Here is a 12397-nt window from a genome sequence, read left to right as displayed (position 1 = left end):
GCGTTTCACCTATGCCCCGGAAACCCTACCACCTGGCGGGGTCGCCCTGTACTCCCCTCCAAGGCCTGTAGGACAACATCCTCGCTGACAGCGAAGGCCTACAGCGCCGCTGGACAGGCCGCTTACGCCCTGCACGCCATGGCCCTCCTGCAAGTCCACCAGGCCAAGGCGCTCAAAGAATTGCACGTGGGTAGCCCTGATCCCGATGTGCTACTGGAACTGCGCTCAGCGACCGACCTCGCCCTCAGAGCCACGAAGGTCACGGCGCAGTCACTCGGGCAGGCAATGGCCACCCTCGTGGTCCAGTAACGACACCTGTGGCTGAACTTGGTCGAGATGCGTGAGACCGACAAGACTAGCTTTCTCGACACCCCAGTCTCCCAGTTCGGCCTCTTCGGCGACACCGTCGAGGACGTTACCCAGCAGTTCTCAGCGGTGAGGAAACAGACGGAAGCGATCTCCCAGATCCTGCCCCGCCGCAAGTCTGCCGCCTCGGGCCATGCCCCGTCTGCTTGCCGAGGGCGTCCCCCTGCGAAGAAACAAGCTGCTCCGCCTCAACCTGGGCCCAGCTCTCAGCCCACGCGTCGAGCGCCCCGCATGAAGTCGACGCCCCCCGTCTCACGGACCCCCTCGAGGACCCGGAAGGCTCCCAGGCACTCCTGAGACGGACGACCCAGAGCCCAAGACGTTAGCTCCGGAGATGGTAAGACCGCTCCGTCCCCCGGTGGAGGGCCGGGAGGAGAATTTTGTTTTGAATACATTTCATTTGCCGCTCCCCTTAACCGGGGCAGCGGTACCCAAATTCTCAATAAAAGAGCTATTTCCTTTGCCTCTGGGTCATCTGGCCCGCAAATGCCATTCTCACGGCACTCTGCCCCCAGATCTCAACAGTCCCGGCACGCTGGACGCGGCCACAGGTCTGCCTTCAGCCCCACGACTGACCCCCGGCCGGCCGGTTCTGACGAGTCCAGAGGACGCCACCATAAGACCTCCTCCTCAGTCACTAACCCGCCCCCTGCCGGGTACGCGGAGCAAGGTAAGTGCTTTGAGTCTTTTCTCAGCACCGAAGCCTCGGGACGCACCCTTGCCTCCCGACGGCACTTTACCTGCTCCGCCGGGTACGTCAAAAATACTCGTTCCCTTGGTGCCCCTAGCACAGAGATTGGATGCGTGGCTTTCACTTCCCAACCCGTCACGCTGGCTGGCCCGCACCATCCGACTCGGTTACGCAATTCAGTTTGCCAGGCCCCCGCCCCCCTTCGCGGGCGTCCGCTTTACCGCAGTGCACGGCGAACATGCCCAATCCCTGCGCGCGGAGATCGCTACTCTTCTACTCAGATGCGATCGAGCCTGTCCCTCCAACCGAAATGAAGAAGGTTTTCTACAGCCCTTCGTTGTACCCAAGAAAGGCGGCGGCTTACGACTAATCTTGGACCTGCAAGTTTTAAACCGAGCACTGCTCAAACTCCCGTTCAAAATGCTCACGCTAAAGTCTATCTTAACAAGCGTCCGGCACCTAGAACGGTTCGCAGCGGTAGACCTGAAGGACCCGTAGTTCCACGTCTCGATTCTGCCGTGACACCGACCCTTTCTACGGTTCGCGTTCGACGGCCAGGCGTTTCAGTACAAAGTCCTCCCCTTTGGCATGTCTCTGTCCCCTCGCGTCTTCATGAAAGTCGCAGAGGCAGCTCTTGCCCCGCTCCGAGAAGCCGGCATCTGCATACTCAACTACCTCGACAACTGGCTCATACTGGCCCACTCCCGAGAGTTACTATGCGTTCACAGAGACCAGGTGCCTCAAACACCTCAGCCGCTTGGGGCTTCAGGTCAACCGAGAAAAGAGCAAGCTCACTCCGGTTCAGAGCATCTCCTTTCTCGGCATGGAGATAGACTCAGTCTCAATGGCCGCACGTCTCACCAACAAGCGTGCACAGTCGGTGCTGAAATGCCTCGCAAAGTTCAAGCCAGGCACAACGGTCCCTCTAAAACTCTTCCATAGGCTCCTGGGGCATATAGCATCCTCCGCCGCAGTCACACCGCTGGAGTTGATGCATATGAGACCGCTTCAGCACTGGCTTCAGACTCTAGTCCCGAGACGAGCATGGGCCACGGCACGCACCGTGTGATAATCAACCCCGCGTGTCACCAAACACTCAAACCCTGGACAGACCTCTGCTTTCAGGAGTGCCCCTGCAGCAGGTGTCCCGACGCGTCCTGGTCACTACCGACGCATCCAGATCGGGTTGGGGCGCCGTTTGCAACGGGCACGCAGCTGTGGGCCTTTGGAGAGGGGCCCCGCTGTGCTGGCATATCAATTGCCTAGAGTTGTTGACTGTTTTCTTTGCCCTGCGACAGTTCCTCCCGTTAATTCGAGACAAACATGTCCTAATCAGGTCAGACAGCACCACTGCGGTAGCGTACATAAATCGCCAAGGCGGCGTACGCTCCCGCCACATGTCACGACTCGCCCGTCGTCTCCTGCTTTGGAGCCAGCAGCGACTGCGTGCCACTCATATCCCCGGCAAACTCAATGTGGTAGCGGACGCGCTGTCACGACAACGCTTGCCCAGTGGAGAGTGGAGGCTTCACCCCCAGTCGGTTCAGCTGATTTGGGAACGATTCGGCAAGGCCCTGGTAGACCTGCTTGCCTCCTGAGAGACTTCCCACTGCCCGCTCTGGTATGGCCGAACAGAGGCCCCCCTCGGGGCAGACGCGCTGGCACACAGCTGGCCCACGGGGTTGCGAAAGTACGCATTTTCCCCAGTGAGCCTTCTTGCACAGGTGCTGTGCAAGGTCAGGGAGGACGAGGAGCAAGTCACACTAGTGGCTCCATACTGGCCCACCCGGGCCTGGTTCTCGGACCTTGTACTCCTCGCTACAGCCCCTCCCTGGCGAATTCCCCTGAGGAAGGACCTTCTTTCTCAGGGGCAGGGCACGCTCTGGCATCCGCATCCAGACCTCTGGAAACTCCACGTCTGGTCCCTGGATGGGACGTGGAAGATCTAGCTGGCCTACCACCCACTGTCGTAGACACGATCAACCAAGCCAGAGCCCCTTCCACCAGGCAGCTCTACGCCCTGAAGTGGCGCTTGTTCCCAATTGGTGTTCTTCCCGGGCTGAAGACCCACAGAGGTGCGCAGTTAGGTCAGTGCTCCTATTCCTGCAGGAAAGGTTGGAGGGGAGGCTGTCCCCGTCCACCTTGAAGGTGTATGTTGCTGCTATCGCGGCCCACCACAACGCAGTAGATGGCAAGTCCCTTGGTTAGCACGACTTAATCATCAAGTTCCTAAGAGGCGCCCGGAGGTTAAATCCCTCCCGGCCAAGCCTGTTCCCCTCCCCGGACCTCTCGGTAGTCCTCGCGGGCCTCCAGAGACTTCCCTTTAAGCCGCTAGAATCAGTTGGACTCAGAGCCCTCTCTCTCAAGACCGCCCTGCTGATCGCGCTCGCCTCCATCAAGAGGGTCGGGGACCTGCAAGCGTTCTCTGTCAGCGACACTTGCCTGGAGTTCGGTCCGGCAGACACTTATGTGATCCTAAGACCGCGACCGGGCTACGTGCCCAAGGTTCCTACCACGCCTTTCAGAGACCAGGTAGTGAACCTGCAAGCGCTGCCCCGGGAGGAGGCAGACCCAGCCCCGTCGTTGCTGTGTCCGGTACGTGCTTTGCGTACCTATCTGGACCGCACGCAGAGCTTTAGACACTCTGAGCAGCACTTTGTATGCTTTGGGGGACAGCGGAAAGGAAACGCTGTCTCCAAACAGAGGCTTTCCCACTGGGTAGTAGATGCCATTTCATTGGCTTATCACACTCAGGCCGTGCCCCCCTCTTTGCGGGTCCGAGCTCACTCGACAAGGAGTGTTGCGTCCTCGTGGGCACTGGCCAGGGGTACCTCCCTGGCAGACATTTGTAGAGCAGCGGGTTGGGCGACACCCAACACCTTTACGAGATACTACAATCTCAGGGTTGAGTCAGTTTCATCCCGTGTTTTCTCAGGTCCGAGCCAGTAGAACTCGGTAACACGCTGATGGGCTGACCGGGTGAATCGCTTGCATATACTCCCTTTCCCTCGCTTGAGGTAAAACTGTGCGTCTTTTTTCCCAGGAGATTCCACTCAGCTCGAATCCCTGGTCGATTCCTCCCTAGCCCTCATGGGTCCGCAGATCGGCGGAGGAACTTGCCGACCCAATCCACTGCGGGTACTCAAATCTACCCTGTACTGGAATAGGTGCTCCACAGGGTGAGGACTCCTACGCGGACTCCCCCTGTGTGTATTTTCCGCGATACGGTCCCCCTACGAGCGGACCCGCGTTTTCCTTGGGTAAGTTTCGGCTGCCTTCCGGTCGCCGTGTGTAGCAACTCCCCCCTCGCTGAGGCTGGATCTACCACCGCGTCACTTCCACGTGTCGCCTAAAAACACATGTGATGTATTCACCACCTTACCTCCCCAGCTGGGTAGGGGTGGTCTCTGCAGGGTCTGTTCCCCCTGAAAGAATAGGAAATTGGGTAAGACCTCCTTCCCTCAGTGCGTGTAAGGGCCTCGGCTATCTATTGCTCTATGCGAGAAACATAGAGCGAAAAGAGGCCCAGCCAGGCTTGGCCCGTTCCCAGGTTGGCAAGCATCGCCTTGTTCCCCTGTCAGGGTAACCAAAAGGATTCCGACGACTTTGGTGGGGCATTGTAGTACGTGTAGTCTGATACAGCTGGTCGTCTGGCACGTAAAAAACACCTGCCCGCTCCTGTGTCAGACCACGTACACGGCTCAGCGCATGGCGTGATTTAAATTGGACCCCTAGAGTCGCTTCTCCGACACAACGTGGAGAGAGCGACAGAAGGGGAACGTCTAGGTTACGAATGTAACCTCCGTTCCCCGATGGAGGGAATGAGACGTTGTGTCCTTCCCGGCCACGTCGCTGATCCGAGCCGCTGTAGTGGCCGGACCATTTCCGGCTCCTCAGAAAAATCCTGAATGAACTCTAGTATTTGCCTCGCCTTTATACCCGTATGTCCGGGGGCGGGGTATGCAAATACTGACTGCCAACTTCTCATTGGCCTTTTTTCATAGATCAGAGGTATATTCGGTGGCTCAAGAGAGACCCCTAGTGTCGCTTCTCCGACACAACGTCTCGTTCCCTCCATCGGGGAACGGAGGTTACATTCATAACCTAGACGTTTTTAACTGAACCGCAATGCCCCATGCAAGTTAAGATTTTATTACAGTAATACTACATAATATACTACATAATTACTGTAGTAAGATTTTACTATTTTATAATGATAATAATAATAATCATCATCATTATAATATTACAGTAATATAATATTGAAGTTGAATGGGTTCCAAAAATAATGATGATAAATAGTAGACTGAGACGCTATAACAAAGTGGACAAAAACAGATACACAGTGGACAGGTACAATGTGAATTAAAAATGTTTTCTTTCTTTTCTCTTCGTTTCTTTGCTTTATTTATTTATTTGTGGCTGAAGTGAAAAAAGTTCCATGTTTAGTTCTTTTTAAGAGGACAAAAGTATGAACCCTAAATGAGTAGCATTTTTATTGGCAGTAGAACATGGACAAAACGTTTGGTCAAAAGGAATCACTTACTAGATTTTTGTTCACAGTTTAAATCGAAATGTTTTTAAATAATCGCAATTTGACTTTTTGTCCAAATCGTGCAAATAATAACAGTTTATATTTATATTGTACAGCTTTTGAAGACTTGAAAAATAGCACACGCATAATGTGGAATGCTGTTAATATACATTTATGGTTCTTTTCTCCCCCAGTTCCCATTCACTTTCATTAAATGGTAAAGAGTGGCCAGGATATTCTTCAAAAATTCACCTGTGTTCCATGGAAAAAGGAAAGTCTTAGAAGTGCGGAATGACATGAGGGTGAGTAAATGATGAAAGTATTTTCATTTATGGGTAAACTATTTCTTCAATGGTGAGCTATTTCTTTAAGGTAAAATTCAGGGTTCAATACAAGTTCAGCTCAATCAACAGCATTTGTGGCATAACATTGATTAGCACAAAAATTTATTTCGACTCGTTCGTCCTTTTCTGTAAAAAAAGAAGCAGAAATCGAGGTTACAGTGAGCCACTTACAATGGAGTAAAGGGGGCCAATGTGAAGCTTATAAATTTATAAAGCACTTGCATTAATTCTTCTGTTCAAACTCATGTATTATTTGAGCTGTAAAGTTGTTTTAATCGTAATTTTTACAGTCGATTTTAGTGTTTGTTGACATTATATCGTCATGGCTATGAAGTTGTAAAATTAGCTATAATTGCACAGAAAAGGTTAGTAGGCGAATTTATCGCACTAAAGTAATGTTCAGATTGTTTATGTCTTGTGGCTATACTTTTTGAAACTGTGAGTACTTTAATGTTTACAGATTGGCCCCATTTACTTCCATTGTAAGTGCCTCACTGGAACCCAGATTTTATTAAGAAAATGAGGGACAACACGAAAAATTTTTTTGTGATAATCAATATTATGCCAAAAAATATTGTCGATTGAGCTTAACTTGTATTAAACCCAGAATTTTCCTTTTAATGCTGAAAATCTCTTTTTATTATATGTATGCATCATGACACAGGACTTAATACGTTTAACATGGAAGTAGTTTCCAAAAATTAAAAATGTTAGTAGTTGGATGTAAAATTCTCCTTTTAATCTAAACTTGAAAAATGACAAATGATTTGTTTTACTATACTACTCTTGCTATTTCTGCCATATATAGACAGAAGAAATACTGTATTAAGAGTAATGTGCTATTCTGATAATAGCAATATTTCTTTTTGGGGTCGTGATTAACAATATTTAAAAAAATATATATATATTTTGTGAGTCATGCCACTGGACACAATAAATAAAATAATTTGGAATTAAGTCGTAAAGACTTTCTTAAATCATTGTTATTTTTAGGGCAAATTTGTAAATTCACAATTAGTAATTTTTTAAAAACAGACCCCAATTAGGTAATGACTAGAGGCTCTGTCTAGCCATTTCAATTAGGGATGCACCGATACCACTTTTTCTCTTCCGATTCTGATATCAGAAATCTCAGTATCGGCAGATATCGATCCCGATCCAATACTAGTGTTGTTTTTTTGCATAATCAGTTTAGAATATCATTTACATTATTGTGTGGAACTAATTGGGTGTCTGTAATATGTAAAACACAAATTATTTCAATATAAATGTATAGCTTATTAAGAAACACTTTATTATTAACTAGTAGACTGGATAATGGATGGAGCAGCAAAATTAACAGTAATTCCAGTATAAGTCACCAGTAGAAAATAAGCCATTTTTTTTTGCAAATATTTTTCAAATTGTATCTGGACTTTTAAGGATTCAGATCTCTTTTTTGTTCAATTTAGTTGTAAAATATCAGCTCACTTTTCATTTACATTTACATTTTATGCATTTGGCAGACGCTTTTATCCAAAGCGACTTACAGTGCACATATTACAGGGACAGTCCCCCTGGAACAACCTGGAGTTAAGTGCCTTGCTCAAGGACACAATGGTAGTGGCTGTGGGGCTCGAACCAGCGACCTTCTGATTAACAGTTATGTGCCTTAGCCCACTACGCCACCACCACTCCACTTTTCATTCAAACAGTTATTTTTTGAAACCCATTCAACATAAATATTATTATCATTTGTAAAAAAAAAATATAATAATAATAATTCTATATTATAATAGCAATATATAGTAATATATCTCAATCGTGCACCTTTAGCTTTTAAACCCTCACGCTTTTATTTTGACATTCTGAACTCTCCAGGAAGTCCTGTAAGTGTCTGTTTGTAGTCAAGTTCACAGTACTTTAATTCGCTTCTTATTCAAATTCTGGTAAAAAAATAAAATAAAATGGCATCTCCAGTTCCTTTCTAAATGCATATTATAAGTGAACCGAACTATTAAACATCTACATCTGAAATGTTGTTTGTGAGTAGCGCTCCAATATTGCGGTAAAAATAAAGGCTAAAAATAGCCACGAGTGTGTGTGTAAACAGAGCAGCGACATTCACTGAAGTGCTGGAGGCATTTTATATACTTACTTATTAAACGCAGCCTTTTGTGATTCACAGAGATATCGCACGTCTTCAAGTGGCTTTGAATAAAATGCACAAGTCATATGAACTACTTTAATTGTGTTTTTATGGTTCTTTTATGAAATTTTTTGAGCTTGACAGTAACGAACATGACTAACACTCAGTATCGGATTTGGATCAGGCTTGTCGGACCGATACACGATCCGTCTAAAAGCTTCAGTATCGGAGACTATATCGATCCAGGTATTGGATCGGTGCATCCCTAATTTGAATAGATCTTTTATATTATTATTATTTATTTATAATTTATTGCAGATAACCAGTGTTAATTGCTTTTCAAAAGAACTGATTGGTCTTTTTCTTTGAGGACAGTAAAATAACATGTCAGCTGCCCATTTGTGCTAATGTTTGGATTCTTTTTTTTTTTCTTGTGGCATGTTATTAAGCTGGATTGGATATGACATACTGCATATTGTTGAGTGCTTACATTTGAATCCCCTTTGTAGAATCTGCAAGATTCTCATTTCATTTAAAAAAAGAAAAAAAGAGGGTTCATAAAATGTATTTAGTTTTATTTATTGCTGCCCCAAATAAGCTATTTGACAGATATTTACATATTTTCCAAAAGACAGAATAATAAACGAATTCACATAAATGATCCTGTTCCAAAATTGACATCCCTTACATCTTCATATGGCGTGCTTCCTTAATGATTAATGACATTTGAATGTTGGGTGATCGTTTTGCATGAGTCCCTGTTTTGTCTTGAGCAGTTAAGCTGACCACTGTTCTTAAGAAAAATCCTCCAGATACTGCACACTCTTTGGTTTACCAGGGTCATGTGTATTTTGTTGATTCATGTTTTTCATGTCTGTTATTTTGAAAGGTTTAGTTCCTGTTTCATGTCATGTGATTTCATGTTTCCCTCCAGGTTCATGTGTCTTGTTTTCATTGGTTTATCTTGTTATCAGTTCTGTCTGTTCATTGGTTCCCTGGTCATTGTTTTACCCCTTGTCTGTGTATTTAAGCCCTCATGTTTACCATTGTCAGGTATTGTGTTGAATGTAAATTTGGTTGTGTTTGGTAACTGTGTCAAAATATGTCAAGTTTAAGTCAGGTCAAGTTCATGTTTATGTTTATGTTCATGTTTCATGTTTATATTTAGGGTTTTTTGGATCTCACTTTTGTTAAATAAATTGTTCTTGGGTTCTTTACTTCATCATCTTCGTCATCGCCAGTGCCAGCAGCAGCATCGTTACAACCAGCATCTTATGCACATTTTATATTTTTCCCAACAGTGACAATATGATATTTAGATGTTTAGCTTGTTACACTTAGGACAACTGAGGGACTCATACACAACTATGACAAAAGGTGCAAACATTCATTGATGCTCAAGAAGGCAACACACTACATTAAGAAGCAAGTTGATGTAAACTTTTGACCAGGAACATTTATGTAAATTGTTATTATTCTGACCTGTATGTAAATATCTGTTATGTAGCTTCTGATGGGCAGTACTAAAAATATGATCTTTTTATCTCTTATATTTTTAGAAATACTGAAATTGTTATGTAAGCTCAAAAGGAGGATGAAAACTTCTGCACTTATCTGAAAGGCTTAACACAGGCCATTTTAGGCATACGGTATATCATTGATCTCTGGAGTTCATGGGCATTTTGCAACGTTTTCTTACACAATGCTTGTGTCATTACTGTAATGTGTGGGGGGAAATTATTTTTGCGGCTAAAAATGCAAGGGCAAATACAAAGTCAGAAAACTCATGCCAATCATTAGCTGGTACCACAAAGGTGTCACAATCACATATAACAACAGCGTTAATCAGAGCATGAGGGAATGAGTGTGTACTGTACATCACGCTAATGAACAAATGCACTGTAACAGGATGACTCTGAAGTGATAAGACCGTGATAAAGAGAAGGCCAGTGGAGTTTTGATCTGCTCAAGCTCTCACAAAATGTTTCTAGTGTTCTTATTTAGTAGGATGCACTGATATTGCAATGCTGTATATACACGGATGAGCCTAAACATTTATGACCACTCACAAGTGAAGTGAATAACATTGATCATCTCATAAAAAGGCCACATTACAAGGTCTGGGTAGATTAGATGTAAGCCTACAATCAGTTTTTGTTGTCAAAGTGATGAATGCAGGTGAATTGAGCAGTAGTAAAGACCTGAGCGACTTTGACAAGGGCCAAATTGTTATGGCCAGACTACCACGAAGCGGCAAGGCTTATGTGGTGCTTCCGGTCAGCAGTGATGAGTACCTACCAACAGTGGTCCGAGGATGAACAAACCACAAACCGGTGACAGGGTGTTGGGTTCAAGGCTCATTGATGTGAAAGGGCAATGAAGGCTATCCCGTCTTGTACAAACCTACAGAGGGTCTACTGTGGCACAAGTCACAGATCATTTTAATGATGTTATGGGAGGAATGTGTCACAAGACAAAGTGCATCTCACCCTGCTGTGTATGGGGCTGCTTAGCCACAGACCAGTCATACTGTCCATGATGACCCCTGTCCACCATTGAAAGAGCCTACAATGGGCATGCGAGTGATGGAACTGAACCTTGGAGCAGTGGAAGAAGGTCGCCTGGTCATATGAGTCCCGTTTCCTTTTGCATCACGTGGATGGCCATATAAATGTGCACTGTTTAACTGGGGAAGTGATGGCACCAGAATGCACTGTTGAAGACGACAAGCCATCCAGGAATGTGATGCTCTGTGCAATGTTCTGTTTGGAAACCCTGGGTACGGCCATTCACGTGGATGCCAATTTGAGACATGCCAAATACCTAAACATATTTGCAGACCAGGTACACCCCTTCATGGCAATGATATTCCCTGATGGCAGTGGCCTCTTTCAGCAGGTTAATGTTCCCTGCCACACTGCACACATTGTTCGGGAATGGTTTGAGGAACATAATGAAGAGTTCAAGTTGTTGCCCTGGCTTCCAAATTCCCCAGATCTTAATCCAATTGAGCATCTGTGGGATGTGCTGGACCAACAAGTCCGATCCATGGCGGCTCCACCTCGTAACTTGCAGGACTTGAAAGATCTGCTACTGATGTCTTGGTGCCAGATACCACAGGACATCTTCAGAAGTCTTGTAGAATCCATCCATGCCTCTGCGGATCGGCGCTGTTTTGGCGGCACACGGAGGACCAACAAAATATTAGGCAGGGGTTCATAATGTTCTGGCTCATAAGCATATATGATATCCAGAATTATATCCAGGATATACTTTTTTTTTTTTTTTTTGTCTTAAAAAAAACAAAAATTAACCATGCTAAATACAGATAATAGAATGCAACTAATCATATTATCTTGCATAGTTAGAATATCAAAATAAATAAGCTTATTCATTAATAACTTATGAAATAAATAAATAAAAAAAGCCATGCTTTTTCTGCTTCACCAATCAAACTCAATATTTTGCTACAAACCGTTACTTGTAATATGGATAATACTTGTACAATATTTACCCAGTGTTTATTCCATGTTTTAGGCTGGTATCTCACACTTCTGATGCTATTTATGCATTTGTAAAATTCTCATTTTTACTATTCAGCCATTGTAATGTTACTAATTTTGTATATTTTGGGGGCATATGCAGTTCATGGTAATATAAATAGATTTCATTGTTTGATTTTGTTCGATAAACAATTTTGATACTGTGTTGGGTCACCACTTTATTTCCCATGTAAAAATCTGGGTCTTCAAGCAAAACCAGTGGAGAACCACTGATATACAATTTACAAAGGACTGAAATGTTCTTTAGAAAATGTACACTGTTTGAATAAGAAAAAATAAGTCCTTATTTTAATAGAAGTGGGATATCTGGGATGCTGGTTAGATAGTCCTTGAAGAACAGGTGTCTCTGGTTAGAGAGTAGAGCTCAGAGAGATACACATGGATTATTTGGTTATTATACATAAGAGTTTGTCTATGTGGTTTCAAAGAGAGTTGGATAAACATGCGGTATTAATTATAACGTACATACTACAACCATGAACATTTGTAGCCCAGAGATAAACACAAAGTAATCAACAATTTTAACTTTTCACATGTGCGCTTAAACAAAAAGGCATGGCATAAGACACAATGTGAAAATTAGTGCCTTCGCTAACACCATGACGGATAAATTAGCAAGCATCTGAAATAAGTGCCTTTTATCACAAAGCAGGATTAAGTGGCTAACTAACACATTTAGCAAACTAAGGTAAGTAGGTTTTCATCTGTGTTTATCGTAATAGTAACAGATAGACTGACCTCACAGTGAAATCGGAAACAGTAGGCCGACTT

The 12397-nt window shown here is 44.9% G+C and overlaps 1 protein-coding gene across 4 annotated transcripts in view; it reads left to right on the top strand.

Moving 5' to 3' along the window:
• zbtb20 (zinc finger and BTB domain containing 20) overlaps positions 1-12397 on the top strand; it is a 114775-nt gene that overhangs the window by 50019 nt on the left and 52359 nt on the right. For 3 of the 4 annotated variants that reach the window (XR_007969001.1, XM_052109718.1, XM_052109726.1), the window contains exon 2: positions 5786-5893. The exons of the other annotated variant lie outside the window; for it this stretch is intronic. The gene's annotated coding sequence lies outside the window, so the exon portion shown is untranslated. The remainder of the gene's footprint in view (positions 1-5785; positions 5894-12397) is intronic. 4 annotated transcript variants of the gene reach the window in all.

This window comes from Xyrauchen texanus, chromosome 3, assembly GCF_025860055.1.
Source record: "Xyrauchen texanus isolate HMW12.3.18 chromosome 3, RBS_HiC_50CHRs, whole genome shotgun sequence".
In the NCBI taxonomy this organism is placed as follows: Eukaryota; Metazoa; Chordata; class Actinopteri; order Cypriniformes; family Catostomidae; genus Xyrauchen; species Xyrauchen texanus.
Note: the sequence above shows the minus strand (reverse complement) of the source record. Positions and strands in the feature narration are given on the sequence as shown.